This window comes from Corylus avellana, chromosome 4 (assembly GCF_965113065.1).
Source record: "Corylus avellana chromosome 4, dhCorAvel1.hap1.2, whole genome shotgun sequence".
NCBI lineage: Eukaryota > Viridiplantae > Streptophyta > Magnoliopsida > Fagales > Betulaceae > Corylus > Corylus avellana.
Genome location: NC_142493.1, coordinates 6,475,555 through 6,503,130, shown reverse-complemented (window position 1 = coordinate 6,503,130; position 27,576 = coordinate 6,475,555). Strand labels below are relative to the sequence as shown.

General features: G+C 36.8%; 1 pseudogene; it reads right to left on the bottom strand.

Moving 5' to 3' along the window:
- Positions 1 to 27,576, bottom strand: LOC132177945 (L-type lectin-domain containing receptor kinase IX.1 pseudogene; annotated as a pseudogene).

Genomic DNA, 27,576 nt, shown 5'->3' with positions numbered 1-27,576 from the left:
TTAACTCGTATGCAAAAGCGATGCGGATGGAGAAGTCGTAGAGGATGAGGTAGATACAGAGGAATTGGTGTAACTATTGCTTGTATATTGATTATGTCCTCCTTCATGCTGAGTAGCAACATGGGGCATCGAAAGTGACTTCGTATGTCTATTCATTGTAGCAGAAAAATGTGGTGGCCCTGGTATATTTGATGGAAGAACAGGCAATGGAGCCTCAAAATTGAGAACATGAATTGTTTGCCTTATCGAAAGCCTAAGATTGCGATCAGGGTGAGCGCACCAAAGCCCAACAATCATCAATCGCTCCATTTGCTACTCACATTACAAGAAACTGATTCATCAGGGGCGACTTATTAGGGGCGACTTAGTAGTCGCCCCTAATACTCAACTATTAGGGGCGACTTTCGAAACTCGCCCCTAATAGTCACGTATTAGCGTCCACATAAAAGTCGACGCTAATAATGGGTCGAAAGCTTGACTATTAGCGTCAACTTTTCAGTGGACACTAATAAGTCGACCCTAATATACACGCGGGAATTATTAAAGGGGCAGGAAACGTTTTTGGGGCCAAAAAAACTTTTAGCGTCGACAATAGTCGATGCTTATAGTACACCAATAGTGGACGCAAAAAGATGGAAAAAATAAAAAAATATCAAATAAAAGATCAATAGGGTCGACTTTTAAAGTCGACCCTAATGATTAAGTATTAGAGTCGACCCTAAAGATTAAGTCGATAAATCAAAAAAAAAAATTAAAAATTACAATTGATGGCCAATAGCGTCTACTAAAAGTGGACGCTAAAGATTCATTATTAGGGTCGACTTTAAAAGTCGACCCTAATGCTTAAGTATTAGGGTTGACTTTTGCCGACCCTAAAGAGTAGGTCGATATATGAAAAAAAAATTAAAAATTAAAATTGATTACCAATAGCGTCCACTAAAAGTGGACGCTAAAGATGCATTATTAGGGTCGACTTTAAAAGTCGACCCTAATGCTTAAGTATTAGGGTCGACAAAAGTCAACCTTAAAGATTAGGTCGATAAATGAAAAAAAAAAAATTAAAAATTAAAATTTATTACCAATAGCGTCCACTATAAGTGGACGCTAAAGATGCATTATTAGGGTCAACTTTAAAAGTCGACCCTAATGCTTAAGTATTATGGTCGACTTTTGTCGACCCTAAAGAGTAGGTCGATATATGAAAAAAAAAATTAAAAATTAAAATTTATTACCAATAGCGTCCACTAAAAGTGGACGCTAAAGATGCATTATTAGGGTTGACTTTAAAAGTCGACCCTAATGCTTAAGTATTAGGGTCGACAAAAGTCGACCCTAAAGAGTAGGTCGATATATGAAAAAAAAAATTAAAAATTAAAATTTATTACCAATAGCGTCCACTAGAAGTGGACGCTAAAGATGCATTATTAGGGTCGACTTTAAAAGTCGACCCTAAAGAGTAGGTCGATATATGAAAAAAAAAATTAAAAATTAAAATTTATTACCAATAGCGTCCACTAAAAGTGGACGCTAAAGATGCATTATTAGGGTCGACTTTAAAAATCGACCCTAATGCTTAAGTATTAGGGTCGACTTTTGTCGACCCTAAAGAGTAGGTCGATATATGAAAAAAAAAATTAAAAATTAAAATTTATTACCAATAGCGTCCACTAAAAGTGGACGCTAAAGATGCATTATTAGGGTCGACTTTAAAAGTCGACCCTAATGCCTAAGTATTAGGGTCGACAAAAGTCGACCCTAAAGAGTAGGTCGATAAATGAAAAAAAAATTAAAAATTAAAATTGATTACCAATAGCGTCCACTAAAAGTGGACGCTAAAGATGCATTATTAGGATCGACTCTAAGAGTCGACCCTAATGCTTAGGTATTAGGGTCGACAAGAGTCGACCCTAAAGAGTAGGTAGATAAATTAAAAAAAAAATAAGAGTACGATCGATCGCACACATGGTGCGATCGATCGCATTCGGCCAAGGATGTGAGTGGTGACTCTGTTTCTGCGATCGATCGCACCTTGGGTGCGATCGATCGTTGTAACAGAATGTTTAAGTCCATTATTCGATTACTGCGATCGATCGCACCTTGGCTCAAATATATATATTTTATTGCTGCCCAATAACGTCTACTAAAATTGTGTATATATCACTACATTATTTAAAATTTTTAAATAAAGTGACACATTATGCACCGTCAATTCCATCCTCCTAAAGAAAGATTTTAATTTGTATATATTTGTCATTTGGTTAGTAGTTACATTTGGACTAATTTGAAGAGTCAATTCCCATTTCATAATTCATATTAAATTTTACAGATCTAATAGTGTATATATATTATATGATGAATATATTGATACCTTATGGAAAGATTTTACACTGTCAAATATAACAAAATAAAATCTAAACCGTAAAATAATTCATTTCAGTTTTAAGTGAAAATATATTGATACCTTGCAATTCAAAAACCGGCCATGTGCAAATACGGGGTCATTCCCATAAGAAAACACAAAAGCAAGTCAAAAGAAACAAAACTAAAGACAAATAAAAAGATTAACTTAAAACATTCTAAACAAAATAAAAATGGTAAACTATGGGGTGCCTCCCATGAGCGCTAAGTTTAATGTCTTCAGCCAGACGGTAGTCCTTGCTTACTGTTGTCCAGAAGATGATGCTCCTGCAGATGGTGGTGGCAACCAATTGACAATGGATTGCATCAATTCTTCTAAGGCGCCTAGGCGTTTGTCCATCAATTCGTTATTTTTTCGAGCCTCCTTTCTTTGGCCAGCCAACTCTCTCCGAAGGCCCGCTATTTCTTCACTAAGTGAGCGGTTTCGTGCTTCACGAACAATTCTCGGTTTCGTGCCTCCTCCTCAGCTGTCTCTGAATCAACTACAGGTTCATCTTCGGCCATTGGCTCGGCCTCATACTCTTCCGCACCAACTGCAGGTGCTGGAGCTACCTGGGGCATGTGGGAGAGGCTCTTGTTCCATTGGCGAATGCCAAATATGGGAGTAGTAGTGACTGGTTCATCAGCTGCGGTACCCTTGACGCCTTTCTTCCGGAGGATGTAGGAGATTAAGTATGGGAAAGGCAACCCCCATGAATGTGTGGACGCCGCTCCTCCAACGTGCACCCCATTCCAAAATTTGTAAATTTTCTTCCAAATTATGTCGGGAATGGAGTACCAAGCACCTTTATGGAAGGCGTAGAGTGCTTGAAGAAATTGATCCCGCCTCTGACTTTTGTGCCCCAAGGGAAAAGCATTACGGTCACTACAAGAAATTTGGTTATTAGCAACCAAATTATTAGCGGCGACCCAAAAGTTGCCGCTAATGAGGGGTCATTAGCGGCAACTTTTAAAAGTTGCCGCTAATCGTCTCTCATTAGCGGCAACATTAAAGTCGCCGCTACTAGCGGACGCTAAATACCATTATATTTGATATTCAGCAACAACATCAATAGCGGCACAAATTGTTGCCGCTATTTACTACTCATTAGCGGCGACATCCTAATGTTGCCGCTATTAGGTATACAATAGCGGCAACAAACGTTGCCGCTATTTAAACACAATTAGCGGCATCGGCCAATTGCTGCTATTATGACCTTAACAGCGGCAACTTCCAAAAGTTGCCGCTATTTATGGGTCAATAGCGGCAACTTTCGAAGTTGCCGCTAATGGACCTGAGCTAAAAAAATAATAAACAATAGGCCTTAACAGCGGCAACATATAGTTGCCGCTATTGGCCCCCCAATAGCGGCCACTTTAAAAGTTGCCGCTATTAAGCGCCTAATAGCGGCAACTTTAAAGACTTGAGCTAAAAAAATAATAAACAATAGGCCTTATTAGCGGCAACTATATGTTGCCGCTATTGACCCCCCAATAGCGGCAACTGTAAAAGTTGCCGCTATTAAGTGTCTAATAGCGGCAACTTTAATGGACCTGAGCAACCAAAAAAAAAAAAAAAAGGCCTTATTAGCGGCAATGTACAGTTGCCGCTATTAACCCCCCAATAGCGGCAACTGTAAAAGTTGCCGCTATTAAGTGCCTAATAGCGGCAACTTTAAAAGTTGCCGCTAATGGACTTGAGCTAAAATAATAATAAACAATAGGCCTTATTAGCGGCAACTATATGTTGCCGCTATTGACCCCCAATAGCGGCAACTTTAAAAAGTTGCCGCTATTATGTACTTAAAGTTGCCGCTACTGGACTTGAGCCAAAAAAAAAAAAAGCCTTATTAGCGGCAACATATAGTTGCCGCTATTAACCCCCCAATAGCGGCAACTGTAAGAGTTGCCGCTATTAAGTGCCTAATAGCAACAACTTTAAACGTTGCCGCTAATGGACTTGAGCTAAAAAAATAATAAACAATAGGCCTTATTAGCAGCAACTATATGTTGCCGCTATTGACCCCCAATAGCGGCAACTATATGTTGCCGCTATTGACCCCCAATAGCGGCAACTTTAAAAAGTTGCCGCTATTATGTGCTTAATAGCGGCAACTTTAGAAGTTGCCGCTACTGGACTTGAGCCAAAAAAAAAAAAAAACCTTATTAGCGGCAACGTATAGTTGCCGCTATTAACCCCCCAATAGCGGGAACTTTAAAAGTTGCTGCTATTAAGTGCCTAATAGCAACAACTTTAAACGTTGCCGCTAATGGACTTGAGCTAAAAAAATAATAAACAATAGGCCTTATTAGCGGCAACTATATGTTGCCGCTATTGACCCCCCAATAGCGGCGACTTTAAAAAGTTGCCGCTATTAGGCACTTAATAGCGGCAACATATAGTTGCCGCTATTGACCCTTGAAAAAAAAAATTAAAAAAATAAACAAATAAATATTGGGGTGATGCTATTTACCCTACATATATAATAGGAAAAAAATTATTTCTCAAAAATTCACCTTCGATAATATGTCATTATTTCTTTTATATTAATTGTTGGTGAATTTTTTCTATTTTTCTATTCTTATTTTATATAAAAAAAATAAATATTTATTTTTTTCTTTTAAATAAAACAAATTTTCCTATTAAATTAAAACACTTAGAAAAATTAATTTTTTTTATAATATTATTGAAGTTTTCTATGTCTTATTCATATTTAAATGTTTGATTGATCGTGATAGGATCAAATATTCGATCAAAAATCCAATCGATCCTAGTGAATTTGTTTGATTGATTGTGATAGGATCAAATGTTCGATCAAACATCCGATCAATCCTAATGAATTAGTTCGATTGAACGTGATAGGATCAAACATCCGATCGATCCTAATGAATTAGTTTGATTGATCATGATAGATTAAACATCCGATCGATCCTAGTGAATTAGTTTGATTGATCGAGATAGGATCAATGATCGATCGAACATCCGATGGATTCTACTGAATTAATTCGATTGATCGTGATAGGATCAAATGATCGATAAAACATCCGATCGATCCTACTGAATTAATTTGATTGATCGTGATAGGATCAAGTGATCGATCAAAGATTCTATCGATCCTAATGAATTAGTTTGATTGAGATCGATCTTAATGAATTAGTTCGATTGAACGTGATAGGATCAAATGATCGATTAAACATCCGATCGATCCTAATGAATTAGTTCGATTGATCATGATAGATTAAACATCCGATCGATCCTAGTGAATTAGTTCGATTGATCGAGATAGGATCAAATGATTGATAACTTGATCTGATGGATCCTACTGAATTAATTTGATTGATCGTGATAGGATCAAATGATTGATCAAACATCCGATCGATCCTACTGAATTAATTTGATTGATCGTGATAGGATCAAGTGATCGATTAAACATTCGATCGATCCTAATGAATTAGTTCGATTGAGATCGATCTGAATGAATTAGTTCGATTGATCGTGATAGGATCAAATGATCGATCAAACATCCGATCGATCATAATGAATTAGTTCGATTGATTGTAATAGGATCAAATGATCAATCAAATGTTGAATCGAAAATTCGATCGATCAAACATCCAATCGAGCCTAGTGAGTTAGTTCGATTGATCGTGATAAGATCAAACATCTCATCGAAAATCCAATCGATCCTAGTGAATTAGTACGATTGATCGTAATAGAATCAATTGATCGATCAAACATCCAATTGATCTTAGTAAATTAGTTATATTGATCATGATAAGATCAATTGATTGATCAAACTGGATACAATTGAAAGTTCAATCGAATATTCAATTGAACTATAAGCTTTTTATATTATCTTAGTGCATTAGTTATATTAATCTTATATTATCTTTGGATTTTGTATTGATCTTATAATTAATTATAAGATAAATATCAACTTAATGATCTTTATCATAAAGATTTATTAAATGGAAATTATTAGTTAATATTATAATAATAAAAAAACAAATTACAAGAGAAAATAAATAAAAACAAAAATAAATAAAAATTAAAAAATTGTAAGTATAATATATATTTTTTTTTTAAAAAAAAAATTACCCTCAATAGCGGCGACTCTGGGGTCGCCGCTATTTGAGGCAGTGCGAAAAATAAAGCGCCATCCAGTGGCGGGGTTTCTGAAATTTTCGGACAAAAAATTTCATAAACCGCGTCTTTTTTCCCCAAACATTCAAAACACCAAAATCCCTAACACCCCTCTCACTCACCTCCCTCATCACTCTCACTCTCGATCTCTCTCCCGCTGCTCTCCCTCCCTCCCATGATGGATCCGATGGCTTTCAAGCCTGAAAACGCTGCGTTTGGAGCTCTGGTTTTCGAGTGAGCTTTGTGAGTGGAGTTCGTAAAGATAGAGAGGTAAGAGTGTGAAAAAGTTTGCGTCTTGTGTTTGTTTGGTTTCTAAGAAATCAAACAAACACAAGACGATTTCAGTTGTTTAGAAATGATGTCCTCCTATTTCAGTTGTGCATTTATATATTACTATTTTCACTCGTTTGTTAGGTGTTATGTTTCATAATTTAGGCATGTTCATTTGTAGTGATCAATGTAAATAGTTTCTTTTTAACAATTGAGTAGATAATAACTTACCCAAGGTACTTATTGGTCTCCTTGCATGTTTCCAAGGTGATTCTGTCCATATGTTGACTTTAGCTAGCTTTTTTTATAGAATACTCGGAGACTTCAGGGTGCGGAATTGGAATATCTAATTGGTTATGGATATCTTGTGGTTTTGCTTTGATACTTACTACTTTTGAACTGGTCTTAAAGGTCCTTGATTTGGAGTTCTTTTTGGGTTTATAAAGGGGAAATCCAATAAGGGTTGAGTGAGGTGGGGTTGCTGGGTTTGGATTGTTCTGTTCTTCAGAGATATTTTCCATTGCTTTGGATATCCAATGGACATACCATTACTCATGCCATGTTTTTCAACAGAAGGGTGGTGAAGGGACTAGGTGAGACATGATGGACATTTGGGGAGACCACTTTGCATTTTATAGCTTTAGAATGATGAAATTTTACGCAAATATGCCAGAATGTTCCTATGAGAACTTTAAAGAATTTTGATTAGTTCATTACATTTTTGTTGAACAGAATGATCATAGGTTTATGAAATCTAAAAAGACACTTGTTTGGAATCATTGTTGTAGAGTCTTCATTAATAGGATTAGGAAGCACAAGGAGATTAGACAGATGCTAAAAGGGAGAATGCCTTTTTTCATAGCTTAGAGTGGACCAAATATGACCAACCATTAACTACTGAGATAGATAATGTTGGAGCCAACCGGCCAGTACACTTGCATGGTGTGACGTCTATATGGCTAGTGTGGGTTGGTTAAGTCCCATTTGATTTCTTGATATCTCCATTTGATCCTTTTCCCCATTGAGCAGGATTATGTTTACTGATGTACTTGATTGGTCATAATGTCCAACTTGATGTGCAGATTAGAGAAAAAGTGCTGCTATGGTAGAGAGGTTTTGTATATCTGACTTGTTATAATCATGCTGTCATAGCTTGATATTATTTTTGGAAACAATGCAACTTTTTGACATGCTCAAAGGCTACAGTATTTGGCTTTTGCAAGTTGGTTAGGTAAGGGAGGTCATATATTTCAGTCTATTTACATTATTTTTCTGTTGTAAGTTCTTGAAATCTTCTCATCTTGCTAATATTACATTACGCGCAGCTTGTTATGGAGTAGTGATTCTCCTTTTCTTTTTTTTACCTGTGTCTAGGAACCAAACAAAGGAAAATAATTTCCTTTCCTTTTCTCTTCTACTTTCTTCGCTATAACCACAATGCAAAGGAGAAACACTTCTCCTCCCCCCTCTCTTCCTTTCCCTTTGCTTGGCCGTTTTTCTCTTCTTTCTCCTTTCCCTCTTTGCAGCCAATATAGTTTTATGGTTTTTTGCCCCCTGTTACAAACTAATGTGCTTTGACTTTTCAACTTTTATCTTTGGTTGTGTTTATTAAACTCTAGTTTGTAGTAGGTGAAAATGTGTGTTTGTTGTGAAGCCACGTGTGGTTCTAGAACTTACTTTTGTAAAAGGTTTCTCTTGTCTTTTGTATTGTGTAGCTTCAGAAATTTGTAACGTAAGAAGAAGAAGAAAAATAGAAGAAAGAGCCAAGTCCCTTGCAGAAAATTGTTCTTCCTCTCCCTGTTTTTTCCCCTGTTTTTTTCTCTTGCCTTTTGCTCATTTTCTGCAGAATTTCTGCAGCAAGTTGATCTTCTTATTCTCTTGTGTTTCCCTTGTTTAATCTACTGCCCTTGGAGTGTGTCTTGCTGGAAAATCCAGCCAACACCCCCCTTATTTCTCAATTTAATTTTGGATAATATGTTTTTTTTTTTTTCCCCGTTTTGCATCTGTTGTCTTGCTATCTGTTTATTTCTTTTTCTTTCTTATAATTCCTTTGTACTTAGGTAGTGTACTCTTTTGTCACTTATTCGTTGATTACTTGCCAGAAAAAAATCTTTAATTTGTTCCGCCATTTTTTTCCAAAAGTATCTTTGCACTTCCCTCTAGGTTTCTTATAATTCCTTTGTACTTAGTTTTTTCGTTGTTTTTTGTCTTTGCACTTCCATACGTTTATAGTTAATTCATATAAATTTTTCTTCTTTTTCTAATTCAGGGGAATCCTTGCAGCAATCGATGTCTTCAATGACCATGTATTGGTTGGGGTACGTTGTTCCTTTAATGGCTCTTATTACTTTCACTTTTGATATGAAACTGCAGAGTCATGGGATGTTCGTGCAGTTGGTGGGGGTAGTTATCAATGAATTTTAGGTTGATTTATTCTACTTCTTATGTTCTTCATAGTGTAAAGCTGTCTAATAGGAGATATGTAATGGTGTAGAATGTGCTGTAAAAGGAAAAGAGTGATTTTTTTTTTCTTTTTTAAATCTCATTGATGTAAATGATTCAACATTACAAAAAATGAATGCGTAGAGTGCTTAGTGGGAAAACAGACCCATGTACCTAGAAGATGTCATAATAAATATGGTAAGGGTTATTTGCCTTTTTACTCATAATGCTAGCTTTCTAACACCTCTTACTTTTAAAAGCAAATTTACTGTCTTATGGCCTTGAACAGTGAAGGCCAAAATTCATAGTTTGGGGAATAACAAATGCAACATATTAATGTTTTATATTCATGCAAGTTATTGGATTTGGTGTTGGGGTTTTACCTAATGTGTCGGTTGGTTTTACTGCAGATATTCTCTACTTAGTTGGCTTTGGCTTGTTTTGCTTGGAGTCGCTTCTACTTAGTTCATGCTCAAAGGCTGCAGTATTTTGTATTTTTATGCTGCCTCCCATTTTTGCTTGCCATACTGCTAATTTTTCTCTAAATGTTGTCTAGATCCGAAATTCCCATGTTAGGCACCAGTTGTGTTTTTGCTTGGCTATAATATTCCTTAAAAACCATTCATCGTAGCCTGCAGCAAATATCTGATGCTCTTGTAGTGCTGTTTGTGCAGGTATAGTTCTTTGTGTTGTTTTCAAACGAAAAGATTGGATCCGACGGCTTTTTGGTTGCTAAGAAATTACAAACTTTAATGACTGTCTTGTAATAGTGTGAATTTTTGGGTTCTACGATCTGTTTGATTGCTGAGAATATGAAATTGTGATTTTTATAGTCTTACTTTTCAGAAAATTTTATGTATACTTGTTAAATAATCTAGACATTAAATCTATTTATAGGATAATATATGTATATTATTAAAATTATAATGGTAACAATTATAGTGATACATAATATAGGGAATGAAGCATGTGCATTGCATGTGCCATCCCAACTATATATATATATGGATGCTTCTTTCTTTTCTTTTTTGTTTTTTTTTTGTTTTTGTTTTTGTTTTTTTTTTTTTAATTATTTTTAATCAATAGCGGCGACTCTATAGTCGCCGCTATTGAGTTTCTATTTTTTTAATTCATTAGCGGCAACCTCTAAGTTGCCGCTAATGAGATAAATAGCGGCAACTGGATGTTGCCGCTAATGACAGAGGAATAGCGGCAACTCCAAGTTGCCGCTATTGACTTTTTTTAATTTTTTTTTTAATTTTCTTATATTATTAGCGGCAACTTAAAGTCGCCGCTAATGACATACAATTAGCGGCAACTTGGTGGTCGCCGCTAATGATATATAATAGCGGCAACCATGGAACCATTTTGAATCATTTTTTCCGGCAAAAAAAAAATGTATTAGCGGCGACTTAAAGTGGCCGCTATTACCTTGACAATAGCGGCAACTTTGAAAGTCGCCGGTATTTGGTTTTACCGTCGACTTACTACCAACCACCAAATAGCGGCCTCGTGTCGCCGGTATTTGTAAATAGCGGCAACTTTTTGCTCATTAGCGGCAACTTTGGGTCGCCGCTAATGACCATAATTTTTGTAGTGGGTGTAATACGGAGTCCACAAACCAAAGCCGTTGAGGTAGCTTCGATCGGCTGGCGGCATTATGGTGGGCATCAGCATATATCCCTTCGCACATGTCCTCAATAATTTCCGCCACGTAGAAGCTGTCCGGTTGGTCAGCAAGTTGTGCGGCTTCTGGAGGTTGCTCATCATTGCATTGAAGGGCAGCAGCAATGTCAGCCCGTGTTACGTCAATAGCTTTGCCTTGCACTTTCGAAGAGAGGACAGCCAGCCTCCTGTAGTCATGAGACAGGTGGGTATAAAACTCGATCACCAATTTTCTGTAAGCAGTGGAGGTGACCGGCTTGAAAAGCTTCTTGAGCCCCCGTCGCTTGAACTCGACGACGGCCCATTGAGTCCCCTCAAGATTTTCAAAGTCTTCGCGAATGGCGAAAGTGGTCTCAAATAGCAGCTCCCATTCCTCAAAAGTGGGTGGCGGAGAAATAGCTCGGGTATCAGACCCTCGGGAGGACGAAGCTCGAGTTCTTGGCATGATGAGCTTGATTGGGGACTTTTGTCGAACACCTGTTGTGCACTAGAAATAGGCAAAATTGCAAAACAACGCAACTCCGCTCAAAACCCTTGCAAAAACAGCAAAATCCAACCACAACAAAGCAATGTGGGTGGATGAACACCCACAATTGCAGAAATATGAGACAAAAAAAAAAAAATTCAAAAGTGATCGTGGTTGGGGTGTTGATGGGAATGGGGAATGGGGTGTAAAGTAGAGGTGGTGAAAAGTACCTGGTATGGTTGCCGGAGAAGAGAACCGTGTGGTGGTTGTGTGGTAGAGGTGATTAAAAATGGTGGACGAGTGGTTGTGCCGGAGGTGCGTGGGTGGGGTGCTTGGAGAGGTGTACGGCCCAGGGGGAGGGGGAGAAAATGTTGTGGGGGGGTGGGGGGAAAGTGACCTAAAATAGGTCACATGGTGTGCTGTCCGAGTGCGATCGATCGCACACATGGTGCGATCGATCGCATTCGGCGAAGGGTGTGCGTGGAGTGATTCTGTTATTGCGATCGATCGCACCCAAGGTGCGATCGATCGCAATAACAGAATCACCATATATATATATATATATATATATATATATATATATATATATATATATTTATGCAATTATTATTTTTTTAAATTTTTATTGCATAATGTACAACAACTTCGATCATGATATGATCAAATGATTAATCAAACTTGAAACAATTGAAATTGAATGTTTGATCAGACATCCAATTGGTCCAACCTAGTGCATTCATTCGATCGATCGTGATAAGATCAAATAATCGAACAAAATTCAAACAAATTAAATGTTCGATTGAACATTGAATTGAACTCTAAGCATTTTATATTATATTAGTGCATTACTTAAATTGATCGAGATACAATCAATAAAACTTGACATGATTGAAGGTTCAATCAAAGATCTGATAAAATCAATTCCGATCGATACTATTACATATTAGTTCGATTGATCGCGATAGGATCAATCGTTCGATCAAACATCCGATCGATCATAATGAATTAGTTCGATTGATCGTGATATAATTAAATGATCGATCAAACATCCGATCGATCATAATGAATTAGTTCGATTGATCGTGATATAATTAAATGATCGATCAAACATCCGATCGATCCTAATGAATTAGTTCGATTGATCGCGATAGGATCAATCGTTCGATCAAACATCCGATCGATCATAATGAATTAGTTCGATTGATCATGATATGATTAAATGATCGATCAAACATCCGATCGATGCTAATGAATTAGTTCGATTGATCGCGATAGGATCAATCGTTCGATCAAACATCCGATCGATCATAATGAATTAGTTCGATTGATCGTGATAGAATCAAATGTCTGATCGATGCTACTGAATTAGTTCGATTGACTATGGTATGATCAATTGATAAATCAAACTGGATACAATTGAAGGTTCAATCGAACATTCAATTGAACTGTTAGCTTTTTATATTATCTTAGTGCCTTAGTTATATTGATCTTATATTCCTTTGGATTTTGTATTATTTTATAATTAATTATAAGATAAATATCAACTTAATGATCTTTATCATAAAAATTTATTAAACGAAATTTTTTAGTTAATATTATAATAATAAAAACATATTATAAGAGACAAATTTAAAATAAATAAATTAAAAAAATTAAAATTAAAAAATTGGAAGTATATTTTTTGTTTGGAAAAAATATAACAAAGCCACCAAAAGTACCAGTCGTTTGCAATATAACCCTCAAATGTTCAAAATATACTAAAGTAACTCGAACTACCAAATTGTATAAAAATGCCACTAATTTTTAATATTCCTAGAATACCCCTATTATTTTAACAAATAAATAATAAAATAATTTAAAAAAAAAAGAAACAATTTTTTTTAAAAATACAAGAAAACCAATGGGTGAATAAAAACAAAAAAAGAAAATGTTTTTTGGAATAAATAATAAATAATTAATCACTGTAGTTTACCTAAATTAAAAATTGCTTCATATCGTATTAAAGTAAAATTAAAGGTACAAAATTTGACTTCAGGGAATAAACTGTTTATTTTTTTAAAATATCTAAAGAACCGTACATTTGATTTTACTTTGTTAAAAGAATAGGGGTATTATAAAAATATAACAAAATAAGTAGACTTTTTGATACAATTAAAATAGTTTGACAGGCTACTTTAGTCCATTATGAACATTGAAGGACTATATTACAAACGGCTCATAGTTTGGAGGATTTTTATTTATATTTTTCTCTTTTATTTTTTTTTTGTAAATAAAATACCCCAAATATTTAGCTGCACAAAAAAGTTTACCAATAGCTAGAGGGCGGTAAACTGGCGGGGGTTCTAAAATTTTCGGAACAAAATTTTCACCAACTCCCACACCTCCCGCCAATCGTCTCTCACTCTGTCTCTCACTCTCACTCTCTCCCTCCCTCTCTCTCGAGCTCTCTCTCTCTCACTCACTCCACGCAAGTTTCTCTCTCTCTGGCAGCTGTTTCCGGCACACCTCTCTCACTGCCAGCTCTCACTCCGGCGAACTTAACTCTCTCTTGTAGCTCTCTCAGGTATGAGTTTCTCCTAAACCCTTGCAAACCTTAAATGCCTCTCAATCACTCAAATAGTATCCATGAATTGTGATTTGAAGAAATTAAGTATTTGGGTACTTCCTCTCTTCTTCTCTTTCTAGTTTTTCCCCTATCGAACTAATTGGTTTCATTCAAAAACTGCCGTGGACCCCTAAATGTGGCTAAATGAGTGATTAGTGGGAGGAAATATGAGAAAGCTTTTAATGGGAGCCAGGAATTTAAGACTTGTATTTCATTCCAATTCCAAAAAAAACTTTGACATTTGAGTAAGCCAAAATTAAGCCAAAAGGAAAAGTAAGCCAAAATTATCATGACATTTGAGTTAGATAGAGAAGGTCCGGTATGGGGAAGAAGAGAACAGAACATATAACATCTCGAGAGATGTTTTCTGTGTTAATGTTTTATAACTGTATATAAAATGTATAGGGATTTTTAGGTGGGTGGTTAAATTAGCTATTTGCTTGGTTGCATGGGTTATAGGTAGATTTTTAGCCTCTAACTCTGGGTGAATAGATATCATATCTATTAGGTGCACATGTACAAATAGATAGTGAAATATGGGCTTTTAATGGGAGCCAAGAAATGTTTCTCATGTGTTACTTTAATTTGTTTTTTGGGCTCTCCGTTTTTTCTGTTGATTATTTTTGTATGATTCAATAGAATAGCTTATAGTGAGAAAGTTTTTCCAATTCAGTTGATTAAACTGACATCCAATCTTAGAATATTTGATTTTTGCTCTTCCAATTCAGTTGATTAAACGAATAATATAAAATCTGAATTCTCCTGTTTCTTCAAGATTTTACTCTTTCAAGATTTCATTCTAAATTTACTTTCTTAGTTTGCTATTGAGGCAATTCTTTAGGTCCATTTACAAATGTTTCTCTTGCTGTATCGAAGACATGGAAAGGAAATATATGATAATTTCCAAGGATTAGGCTTTGGAGTTTGGATCTTAATATAAATGTGGAAGTGTTTGTTTCTCTTTTGTTATTAAATAATGGATTAAAACATCAATTTCTAAAACTTACTCAACTGCTCAACTGAGTTTTTTGTCAAATGCTATGGTTGCTGCAACCTATCTTATTTTAACTGAGTCCTTACTTATATTTTGTTCGTTTAGAATTGCACGATCCACAAATCACTTCATTTCATCTTATTTTACCTTGTAAAAAAGGTGCTTCATTTTTAACATTCACAATTTTGTGGTATTATTTTTTAATCTTTGCTTTGAATATGTGTGTGAATCATTAACTAGTCTGGATTTACTAGTAAATGATATAGTATGTAAATCTAGTATAGTATGTAAATCTGTGGATGTATTTACCTAATAATCTGATGACTGAGTTATTGCCCACGGCATCTCTGTCGTTGTGGGCCTTGTTGGCACATATTGGAATCTTTAGTGTGAATGAAGAGAACCATACTATGGGAAATTGGGAATGGCCATTTTCTATAATCCTTGGTATAAATACTATAACATAAAGCACCATGAAAGTGAGTGGAATGAATGCCTTGCTATGTATTTAGATCCTAACAACAAACATTGGATTATGAATGAGGTCGTTGATAGAAAGAAAAAAGAAGAAGAGAAGTTTGGTAGGATGAGGTACGGTTAGGCCCCTCTTAAGTAATTTTCCAACAGGGAGAGGCTTTGGACATGCCCAAATATGGGCGCCACATTTGACATTCGGTTGCCCACTTGCCCCCCGATGTCTCTATTTCATATTTGCTATTCAAATAGCTAACCAGCGATATGATATTTAGGATTACTCATTTGTGACCAAAAAAAAAATAAGGCAGAGTAGTGTGTATGATTGTAAGGTTCATGAGCTCTTTGAATAAGTGAGCTTGAATCCTTAAAATATATATATTGTGAAATTATCCAATCCTTCAATCCTTTCAATCAATTAATTTAATCTCATAATGACTTTTCTATGAGAAGGTCCAGGGTCAAATATTTATAAAAAAAAAAATTGTGAAGATATTATGTAGTTGTCTAGGGTAATTTTGTCAAATGATGTGCATCGTTTTATAGTTGTCCATTTTAAGGTCCTTAATCTCCATCATTTTGGTTGGAGTTTGGATATTTGACATTTTGTGCAGAAAAGCACAAAGCTTCAAATCCAAGCATCAAATCTATAGTGATTGTAGCTAGCTATATATATATGGTTCCTTAATATGATAGAAAGCCTTGTATTTTCCTCATCCCTCATCTTGATAATTTAGCAAAGAAAGAGAAAGAAATAAGCGTTGGCCTTGACTCATCTTGAGCTTCCAAACTTCCAAGTGATGAGAGATTGAAAGCATTGTTAAAAGCTGGAAATCCAGAGCATCACAAGTTGGAAATACAGGCTACAATGAAGTTTTTTCCTTATGTTTTTTATGGCATTGAACGCCTATTTGCGATCGCATCAAGCCTACGATCGATCGCAGAGTACTCTGATTCTCAGTTTGAGCTTCTAATCCTGCGATCGATCGCAGTTTGCTCTGATTCTCGCATTGAGCTTCTGATCCTGTTGTTGATCGCAGTTTGCTCTGATTCTCACATTGAGCTTTTGATCCTGCGATCGATCGCAGTTTGCTCTGATTCTCACCTTGAGCTTCTGGTACTGCGATCGATCCCGAGATCGATTGCACGTGCCCTATACTCGATCCCCTAAGGACAAGCTTTAACATATATAAACACATATACTTTTGTGGTTCCATTAAACCTATCTTCTTCTCTTGTAGTTGTATTAAACCTTGCTTCTTCTCTTATTACTTTTAGATTAGTATTAAGTCTTATTCTTATATTAGGATTATGTTATTAATTTTCTACTTCACATCTACTTCTGTTATCAAAGTTGGTATGGATTATGATTGTATTGTCTTTCCTATTTAAGTTCAATAAGGAAGCAGCACAGTAAACTTGAAACAAGACAACATTCTATAATAAATATCAAACCTAACAACAATACTAAAAAAATGTAATATTGTCATTGAGCTAAACTAGTAAATAAATTACAAATAGAAATTTGTTCTAAACTAGTAACCCACTTCTAGAATATTTTGTTAGGTAACATCGCATTGCGCTAGCATCATTTCGTGTATATTTGTTCTAAACTAGTAACCCACTTCTAGAATTCTCTCATTACCCATGCTCCTTTTAAACGTTCCCTCCCTTAATATTTGAGAACAGACCTCTCATTTAATTTTATTAATTCTTAAGAATATGATCTTCTAATTCCCTTGTGTGCGTACATGTACGTAACGAATAACCTCTAATAGGGACATCAATATGGATAGGAGTTGGATGCGGGAAAGTACTCGATGTTCAGAGCGATTTCAAAAAGGTGTGGAAGAATTCATGGGAATGGCAGTTAAATCAGTTGATTCACGTGATATGACAAAGTGTCCATGCCGTGATTGTGCAAATCGATATTATTCTCATATTAGCGAGGTGAAGGGCCACTTGTATATGAATGGATTTACTCCGACGTACACTAGATGGATATTTCACGGGGAAGAAGATCATCTTAGGGAAAACACTTCTACAAACATGCATACACATACAAGTGAAATGATGGAGGAGGTTGATGCAGTTGAAGAATTGTTAGACGATGTATGTATGGGGACATTTGTTGATGCTAACATCGGAGAATCCTCTACTTCACAGGGCCCCACAACTGATAATCACGAACAAACAAGCTCCTTCTACCAATTTTGGGAAGATAGTTTACGAGAACTTTATCCAGGCTGCAAGAAATTTACACAAATTGCTTTTATACTGAAGATGCTTCATATAAAGGCGTTCTGCAACATGAGTAACAAGGCGTTTGATATGATGATTGACTTGATAAAGACGGCCCTCCCAGATGGAGAGACATTGCCACGCTCGTATAGAGAAGCAATACAGTTTAGGCGACACTTGGGATTCGGTTACGATAAGATACACGCATGCAAGAATGGTTGTGTGCTTTTTTGGAAAGAACATGCAGATAAAGTGGTATGCCCAAAGTGCTACAATTCAAGATGGATTGATGGAAAAGGCAGAAAAAGTAATATTCCTCAAAAGGTCTTACGGTATTTTCCAATAAAATCGAGGTTACAACGGTTGTTTATGACAAAAGAAATGGCCAAGGAAATGCGGTGGCACAAAGAAGGTCGAGAAGATGATGGCAATACTCTCAGACACCCCGCCGATTCTATTGTATGGAAAGAGTTTGATAAAAGACATGAGTGGTTTGCAAGTGATTCCCGCAACGTGCGGCTTGGCTTAGCAAGTGATGGTTTCAACCCATATGGTAATATGAGTACAACACATAGCATATGGGCAGTAATGTTAACGATGTACAATCTCCCTCCGTGGAAGTGTATGAAGAGTCCAAATTTGATGTTGCCCCTTATTATCCCAGGGCTTTCAGATCCTGGAAAGAATATTGATGTATATTTGCGGCCATTGGTTGATGACTTGAAAGATTTATGGAATGAAGGCATACGCGTGTACGATGCATCAAAGAAAGAGACATTTCAATTGCATGCGACATTACTATGGACTATAAATGATTTTCCCGCATATGAAAAATTATCTGGGTGGTCTACAATTGGAAAGCTTGCATGTCCAGTATGTAATAAGGATACATCGTTCAGGTATTTGAAGTATGGGCATAAGGTGTGCTTCATGTGTCATCGTCGGTGGCTTCCTCAAGAGCATCCATGGCGCAAAAGAGGAGATTTGTTTGATGGTACAGAGGAGCATAGATTGCAACCTGAAGAATTGTCTGGAAGTCAATTGTTGAAACAGCTAAGAGATGCTGAGGGTTTGCAATTTGGAAAAACAAGCGGGAGAAAGAGAAAGTACACAGATGTTGTGTTGAATTGGAAGAAGAGAAGTATTTTCTTTGAGTTGCCTTACTGATCAAGCTTGAAACTACGTCATAATTTAGATGTAATGCATATTGAGAAGAACATATGTGAAAGTATCTTAGGTACGTTGATGAATATCGATGGGAAGACCAAGGACACAGTCAAGGCACGAAGAGATTTACAGTTGATGGGTATACGTAAAAAATTGCATGTGAAGCCAAAGGGTGAAACTTATAGGATGCCACTTGCGAAGTACACCTTGACAAGAGATGAGAAGAAGAGTTTATGTGAGTGGTTGAAAGGTGTTAAATTTCCTGACGGGTATGCATCTAACATTGGTCGATGTGTGAACAAGCTTCCTGGTAAAATTTCGAGTATGAAAAGCCACGATTGTCATGTCTTCTTACAGCGCTTGCTTCTTGTTGCAATTCGAAATTTCTCTACGTCGGAAATACGAACAACATTGACCGAGTTCAGTACATTTTTTACGCAGTTATGTGCATGGACGTTGAAAGTTGATATCCTAAAACAAATGAAAGTTGACATTGTAATAATTTTATGCAAAATGGAAAAAATATTTCTGCCAGCTTTTTTTGATGTTATGATCCATCTAGCACTTCATTTACCTCGGGAGGCCGAGCTTGCTGGTCCTGTATAAAACCGTTGGATGTATCCGTTCGAAAGAGAACTTGGAAGATATAAGAAGTGGACGCGTAACAAAGCGTGTCCAGAGGGGTCTATTGTCGAGTGTTACTTAGCTGAGGAGAGCTTGACCTTCTGTTCCAGGTATCTTCGGGGGATTGAGACAAGATGGAACCGTGAATGGAGAAATGTTGACGTTGATGTTGTAAAAATGAGCCAGCGCTTGGATGTGTTCTCCCAACGAGTTCGGCCGTTAGGAGCAGCTAAATTAGTAACACTAGATGCTAATGATTTTGTTAGGGCACGATGGTATGTGCTTACCAACTGTAACGAAACGGCTTCATATTTGGAGTAAGTTTAGTAATGGCCTTTGTGTTTTACTTGTTACGACATGTTATAATTGTAGGGTTGATGATCATTTACCAATACGTTTATTTTTCATGCAGTGAACATTATAATATGATCAAAAGAGAGGGTGGCCGTGACATTGATAAAAAGCATGAGGCTAACTTTGAACGTTGGTTCCATAAACGTTTATACAATAGTGGGCGTACTGCAGACAATGACTCAAAACAATTATATGATCTTGCATGTGGGCTTGATCGTCATGTTAAATCGTATAGAGGTTGCATCGTGAATGGGGTTAGGTATCACACGAAAGAATGTGCAGAAACTCATACTACCCAGAACAGTGGTGTTTCTGTTTCAGGTGAGGACGAAACCTCAATAACGGAGTATTATGGTGAGTTAAAAAATATTCTAGAGTTACGTTACCCTGGCCAAAATCTCGTGTACTTGTTTGAGTGCGATTGGTGGGACACTGGGAGTGCAACAGGAGTACGAATGGACCAAGGCTTCACGATTGTGAATACTTCTCGTAAATGGTGTGAATCCGACCCATTCATCTTAGCATGTCAAGCTTCGCAAGTGTTTTACTTGGATGATCTCAAATTGGGTGGTAATTGGAAAGTGGTGCAGAAGTGGATCAATAGAGACATCTATGATATTCCAACAGTACAAAAAGGAGATAGTACAAAAGATGACCAAAGACTCAGTGATGACGTATACCAGGAAGGTGAATGTGTTGGGGGTAATATGGTCTTTGTTGATGAAGCGAATGTTGAAGCCTCCACTCAATTAAGTAGAGATGATGCGATAATAGCAATTGACGAATTATATATTCAACTTGATGCAAGCATGTTTGCCAACAATAACTTGCCAGACGAGGACCATGATACAAACTTTGATGAGGAAGAGGAGTTATGTAGCGACAACGATATAGACTCTGAACACGAAGAGGACTCTGAACACGAAGAGGACTCTGAACACGAACAATCATCTTCAAGTAACAGTGATACAGATTCTGAATATGAATCTGATGATGAAATGTGTTGAACACTAGCATGATTATTATATGTTTGTCAAAAATATTGAACATGCTATATGGTTATAAATTGACTAATAGAATTTTGTGGTTTTTGACTTGTTAGCAGATTGATTATAACAATGACAACAACAGGACGCAAACGTGTCCCAGCAGCAAGAGGCCGAGGCCGAGGCCCAGGTCAAGGTCGGGGCCTTATTGACGAGCATGAGAGTCCGACTCTCAATTCTAGGTTTGGTGATACAGATATGCAAGTGTCGCCCTCTCCCCCCCTCCTCCTCGAGTCAGTGGATGGGCATCCTTCGCATGAGTCTAATAATCCTATTCACTTAGTGGCAGGATTGGATTCACAGGGAGCCGCCCCTACTGCATCTTGTAAGTTCATGAATTTTATGTTTATGAACTGTTATTTTTGTATTATTTTGGTTTGTTATAGACATTTGACAATATACTTTTCCAAATATAACTTACTACGTTACCATGTTTTGCGTAACAGCTACCACGTCTGTCAGAAGTGTAAGGGGTAAGGCAAAGTGTAAGAAGTTGAGTGACCACGTACTTAAGAATGGTCCCTTAGTGCTAAACATCCCGAATAGACACCGGGCACCTGTAGGTGAGAATGCATCATGGTTTGCAAGCAAGATTGGGGAGATTATTCGTAACATGTGCGAACTCCATCACGGTGAATGGAAAAAGGTCCCAGCTGAAGAAAAGAGCAAGTTGTTATTTCATGTTTAGGTATGAATATCAATGTAATGTTTAATAATATGTTTCGTATGGAAAATTAATGTGACACATTTTTTACCATTGTTTTCTTATCTATTATGTATCAGTCAAACTTCGCACTGAATATGGAACGATACGAGCACATCAAAGATGTTGAACATAAATTGGGTTGTGCATATGCTAGGCTTCGTTCGAACTTGTATAGGGATCATTACAAGAAATATTTTGACGGCATTGATAAAGACGATGATGAGGGGATTGCCAAGGCTAAGGCTATTGGGAGGGAAAACGTGCCAGCAGGGTATGGTCCTCAACAATGGAACCTAATATGTGACTCATTTGATGGCGGTAAATGGAAGGTAAATATATATTATTATACTGATTAGAATATTCAAATTGATATAATTTGCATGCACTTGAAGACATTTTATGAATAATTGTGTTTTTTTTTTTCTTTCCAAATTTCATAGAAAAAGTCTGAACGAAATATAAAAAACAGAAGCAAATTGGAAACAAAGCACACAGCTGGGACTTGTTCATTTGTCAACGTCATTTACAAAAAGGTAAGTATCTCGTACCATAATTTAATGAAAGTAACGTTATTTAGTGTAAACTTTGATTATATATATTATGTGTAGGAACAAGAAACAAAAGTGAAGCCTAATCCTGTTGAACTATATAAGGTTACCCATACAAGAAAAAATGATAAATAGTTTGTGAACGACAAATGCAAAAGTCTATATGTAAGTAACTGTTTACGCTCCGATCATTAAGTTGATTAGTGAAGAACATGAATAGTAAACTTGCATGAAGTATATGTTAAACTAAGGCCAACTATGACTTGTGCAGCTTCAAAAGCAAGAATTAACAACCAGTGAGGCCTTAGAGGAAGGCAATGTGGAGGGAACAAGTGTGGATGACCGAATGCAAGAAATAGTCACACAAGTACTAGGGGGCCAACGAGCTGGGCACGTTAGAGGAATGGGATGCAGTCTTATTCCTACCCCTTTAAGAACTTCATCTCAAGCGTTCACCCACTTCGACAACCACGATGAGTGTAGGAAAAGACAAGAAGATACTCAAAGCGAGCTTCAACAGACTAGAATCGAACTTCATCAGTACAGGGAGAATTTGCAAGCCAACGTTGAGGAAACGAACAAATTGAAAGCCACTGTTGAGTTCTTAATGTCACGTATTGGAGGATTAATGAAACTCCACCTATGCATTAATTTTACAAAAACACACATACTAAGTAATCGTTAAAAAGCTTATTGATCATTATATGAAATTTTATTCTCTTAGGTCTGGAGGGAGCTTGCTTGGAGGTGCATCAAGTGAAGCCAACAATTGAGGGAGCTTTGGAATAACTTTATTTAGGATGTACTCTTTGATAGCATCTATTTGTGATATATTTTTTGATACTATGTATTTGGATAGTTGTTGGTACTTTCTATTTGCTAATGTGTATTTGACTATTTGTTGATCGTGATCTGTTTGGTAATGTATATTTGTTGGTACTTTTTATTTGGTTTATATTATATTAAGATATTCGCAAAATTTTTGGTTCAACAACTTTTGAGTTAGTAAATCTCCCTTGACATGGTTATCAAGGTTAAAGAACTTTGAGTAAACAATGTAAGGGAGTAATAATATCTTTCTAAATTTTATTTTTAAGTGTATGCAGGATGACAAGAGTACAAGAAAGTTAAACCACCCAAGCAGGTTCTCGCTTTAATATATTTCATGAAGAAACACATTTTTAGTATCTCTTTCTCTATCATTTTGGGTTTCATTTTCATTGTCTTTGATATTATATATTGGTTCATTGTGGTAGATTACTCAAATTGCTTATGAGGATGAATTGGCAAGGAAGAGGATGCAGATAAGTACTTTATTTTGGGTTTTGGAATTTTGCTGCCCATGGATTGTAAAACATATATTTAATAGTTTTCTCCCTTGGTAGGTTTGGTTAATGGGGCAGTTCTCACATATTTTTTATGATTTTGATGAGGTTAGTCATTTTGAGTTATGTTTCTTGTGGGCATTTAGATTAGTTTGATTATTTCATATATTAATTGATTCATCAAACAATGTTGTTGTGTACTTAAACATAAATGCAATGTTTCTTATAGAGGTACTATACGTGCATTTTATTTGCCCATGCATGGAGTTATGTTTCTCCGGATAAGTTTTCCTGCTGAATTCTTTTAGTGTTGGTTTCTTCATAGTGAACTTTTTTTTTGTTTTGCCTCAATCTTGTTATTAGGCACACAGTGCTTATCATGGTGTTGGCATTGTGAAATTGATGGGCCGTAGCAGTAGATATATAGCTATGCATGCATCCCTAGCTAGTGGACAAATTGACATATGTTTGATTCATGAGGTACTTATTACTAGCAATTAATTGGATAGTTATCTTTGTGAGCTGTTACTGATTCTACTGATATGCACATCTAAGGTATCTTTTAATTTGCACGAGCCTTATGGTGTTTTGAGTCATCTGAAATACCTGATTGAGACAAAGAGTTCGGCTGTTATTTGTGTCGCAGAGGGAGCACGGCAGGTGAGTTACGTAAGGAATTTATATTTTCGCTTTTGGGTTGAATACTATTAATTGATCAGGTGATTTAAATTGTGCAGTTCTTTTTTGGTTTCATGAAATACTGTGAAAAACTACCTGTGTTCATTTCATTGCATTGCATAGATCTTATAACTTCTTCATTATATTTTTCCCCAAGATGAAGAGTAAAATTCAGTATGTCATTGTTTTTTGATGCAGAATTTTCTTCAGAAAACTAATGCTAAAGATGCGTCTGGGAACATTGTATTTGGAGATTTTGGTGTCCACATTCAACAAGAGGTTGGTGGTTGTATTTTGACTAATTTCATGTGGTCTTCATCTCTCCATGACTCTTGAGACAAGTTAAGTGGGTTGATAAATAATGAGCTGACTGAAAGTCTAATTTTTAACATCAGTTGATATGTGTTGCATGGATAAGAATGGACTGCAGTTTGGCCTCTTAGTTGTCATTTGTCAGAGTTACAAATATGATATATTTAAGCCTTCAAGATCTTACTCTATTAGTGACTCTTTTAGCTAAGACTAGTCAGTTGACTTTTGATGTTATTTGTGTGAATTGTTCTTCACTTGAACTGGAAATCATTAGAAAACCTACTGATGCTGCGATCGATCGCACTCCAAGTGCGATCGATCCCAAAATTTCGAAAACCTACTGATGCTGCGATCGATCGCACTTGGAGTGCGATCGATCCCAAAATTTCGAAAACCTACTGATGCTGCGATCGATCGCACTTGGAGTGCGATCGATCGCAAATTTCTGAAAACCTACTGATGCTGCGATCGATCGCACTCCAAGTGCGATCGATCCCAAAATTTCGAAAACCTACTGATGCTACGATCGATCGCACTCCAAGTGCGATCGATTGCCAAATTTTGAAAACCTACTGATGCTACGATCGATCGCAGTTTTTTTTTTTTTTTTTTTTTTTGATTTTTTAGGACCATTAGGGTCGACATTTGTGGACCCTAATGGTCAACTATCAGCGTCCACTTCAAAAGTGGACGCTGATAGTCAATTTTTTTTTTAATATTTTTGGACCATTATTTGTGGACGCTAATGGTCGACTATTAGCGTCGACTAATTCTTTTGTGTACATCATCTTTAGAGTCAAAACATGCGTCTTTTAGGGTCGATAAAGTGGACGCTAAAAGTCATCATTAGGGTCGACTCTAAGTGGACGCTGATAGTTAGTTTTTTTATTTTTTATTTTTTAGGACTATTAGCGTCCACAAAAGTGGACGCTAATGGTCAACTGTCAGCGTCCACTTTGATTTGGATGCTAATAGTTATTATTATTATTTTTTTAAAAGGGCCATTAGGGTCCATAAAGTCGACCCTAATGGTTAACTAAAATTGGACTAATGCTTGACTATTAGGGTCGACTTTCGCTTCCGTTTACATCATCTTTAGGGTCCAAACATTGCGACTTTTAGGGGCGATAAAGTGGACACTAAAAGTGATCATTAGGGTCGACTTTTAAGTGGACCCTGATAATCAGACATTTGATCATTAGGGTCGGACTATTAGCATCGACACCTTTAGGGTCGAAAAGTGGACGCTGTTGCCAACAGCGTCCACTTTAGGACCTTTAAGGGCGACTTTAAGTCGCCCCTAAAGACCTAATTTCTTGTAGTGTCATCAAAATCTCCACCTAACTTTGGGTCTACTGCTTCAAGTATCTTTCTTATTCCATAGAGCTCCCAAACCCACTCCACCATAACTACTTGATTTTCAAGGGTGTTGAGCTTGATTGGTTTTCTTCCACAAGCAATCTCTAGAGCGACAATTCCGAAACTATAGACATCTGACTCCTTACTAGCCTTTCCGGTTGTAACACATTCTGGAGCCATGTAGCCCATGGTGCCAGCCACAACAGTGGTTTGTGACCTTTTTAGGTGGTCCACAAGCCTAGCTAGTCCAAAATCCCCAAGCTTGGTATTAAAGTTTGAATCAAGCATAATGTTGCTTGATTTTATATCCCTATGCACCACGCATTGCTCCCATTCTTCATGCAAGTAAAGCAATGCCAACGCCAATCCTTGAGCAATGTTGTACCTCATTGCCCATATCAATAAGTTTTCTTCTCTAAAAAGATGTGAATCTAAGCTTCCATTGGGCATGAACTCATAAACAAGTAAGAGTTCTCCTCTTTCATGGCACCAACCAATAAGCTGAACCAAATTCTTATGTCTCAATTGACTAATAATTTTTACTTCTGATGCGTACTCCTTTATTCCCTGTTTAGACCCTTTTGACACCCTCTTAACAGCAACAAAGGTGTTTTGAGTCCCTTAAAAATCCTTTATAAACCCCACCAAATCCACCTTGACCTAGCTTCTCTTCATCATTGAAATTATTGGTGGCACAAGCCAATTCATTAAATAAGAACCTCTTTGGTCCTATTCCCTTTTGAAATTCTTCATCCATGCACCTATCAAGGGCAAGTTCCTCATCTGTGCGCCTCCTATTCCTCTTCTTCCACAAGCCCAAAAGAATTAAAGCCAACCCACCAACCAAAAAAGGTCCACCGACACCCAACCCGATGGCTAATCCTAAGTTGTTCTTTTTCCTTTGGTTGGTTACAACATCTTTCAAACTTGAACTAAAATCCCATGTGTGAACTGTATAGATTGCAGAAGAACCTCCTGTTGCGGCTGAGAATCCAAAAGTTACCCATTCAGGTAGGTGATCTCTCAAATCAATAATATAATAAAGGGATTGCCATTCAGTAGCATTGTTTATGAGACCAGTGCAGACAACACTCAAATTATGAGAAATAGAATTATAACTAATCCGAGCTTCATTAATTCTCCCCTCAATAATTGAATAATTACCCCCCCGCCATGACACATTAGCTACAGATAACATGGAGTTTATATCAATACCTACATGTTCGCCAAGCGGATCCCATAGCTTTGTAACGGGGTCAATGTTTGAAAAGATGTCAAACTCCACAGCGACGAAAGGATTGTCCGTCGAGTTTAGTGGCTCGTGATCGTTAGTGAGACCCATAGCGCCACCTTCATCGACATCAGGAGGAATTATTGACCCATTAGGTGCTAGGAAGAAGGCAAGCCCATCTCCATAATTACTTTTCTCTTGAGAATCGATGACAAAGGTAAAATTTGTACTGAAATCTGTGAGATTTCTGGATGCCTTGTCCCACAAGTGCATAGGACTAGAATACGTGGCTCGACCTACAACATTTGTTATGGCCTTGTTGCCGGTGAGTTGGATGATTTGATCTTTGGGGAAAGCTCTCTCATATTTTATACGGGTGTCACCGGAAGTGAAATTGGGGAAGCGGAAGTTTAAAGCACTTGTAAATGGGCTTGGTTCTGAGAAGAAGCCGGTGATGATTAAGAGATAAAAGAGGATTAGGGGCTTTGGAAATGGGAAATGTTTGATTTTGAACATGTAAAAAGCCAT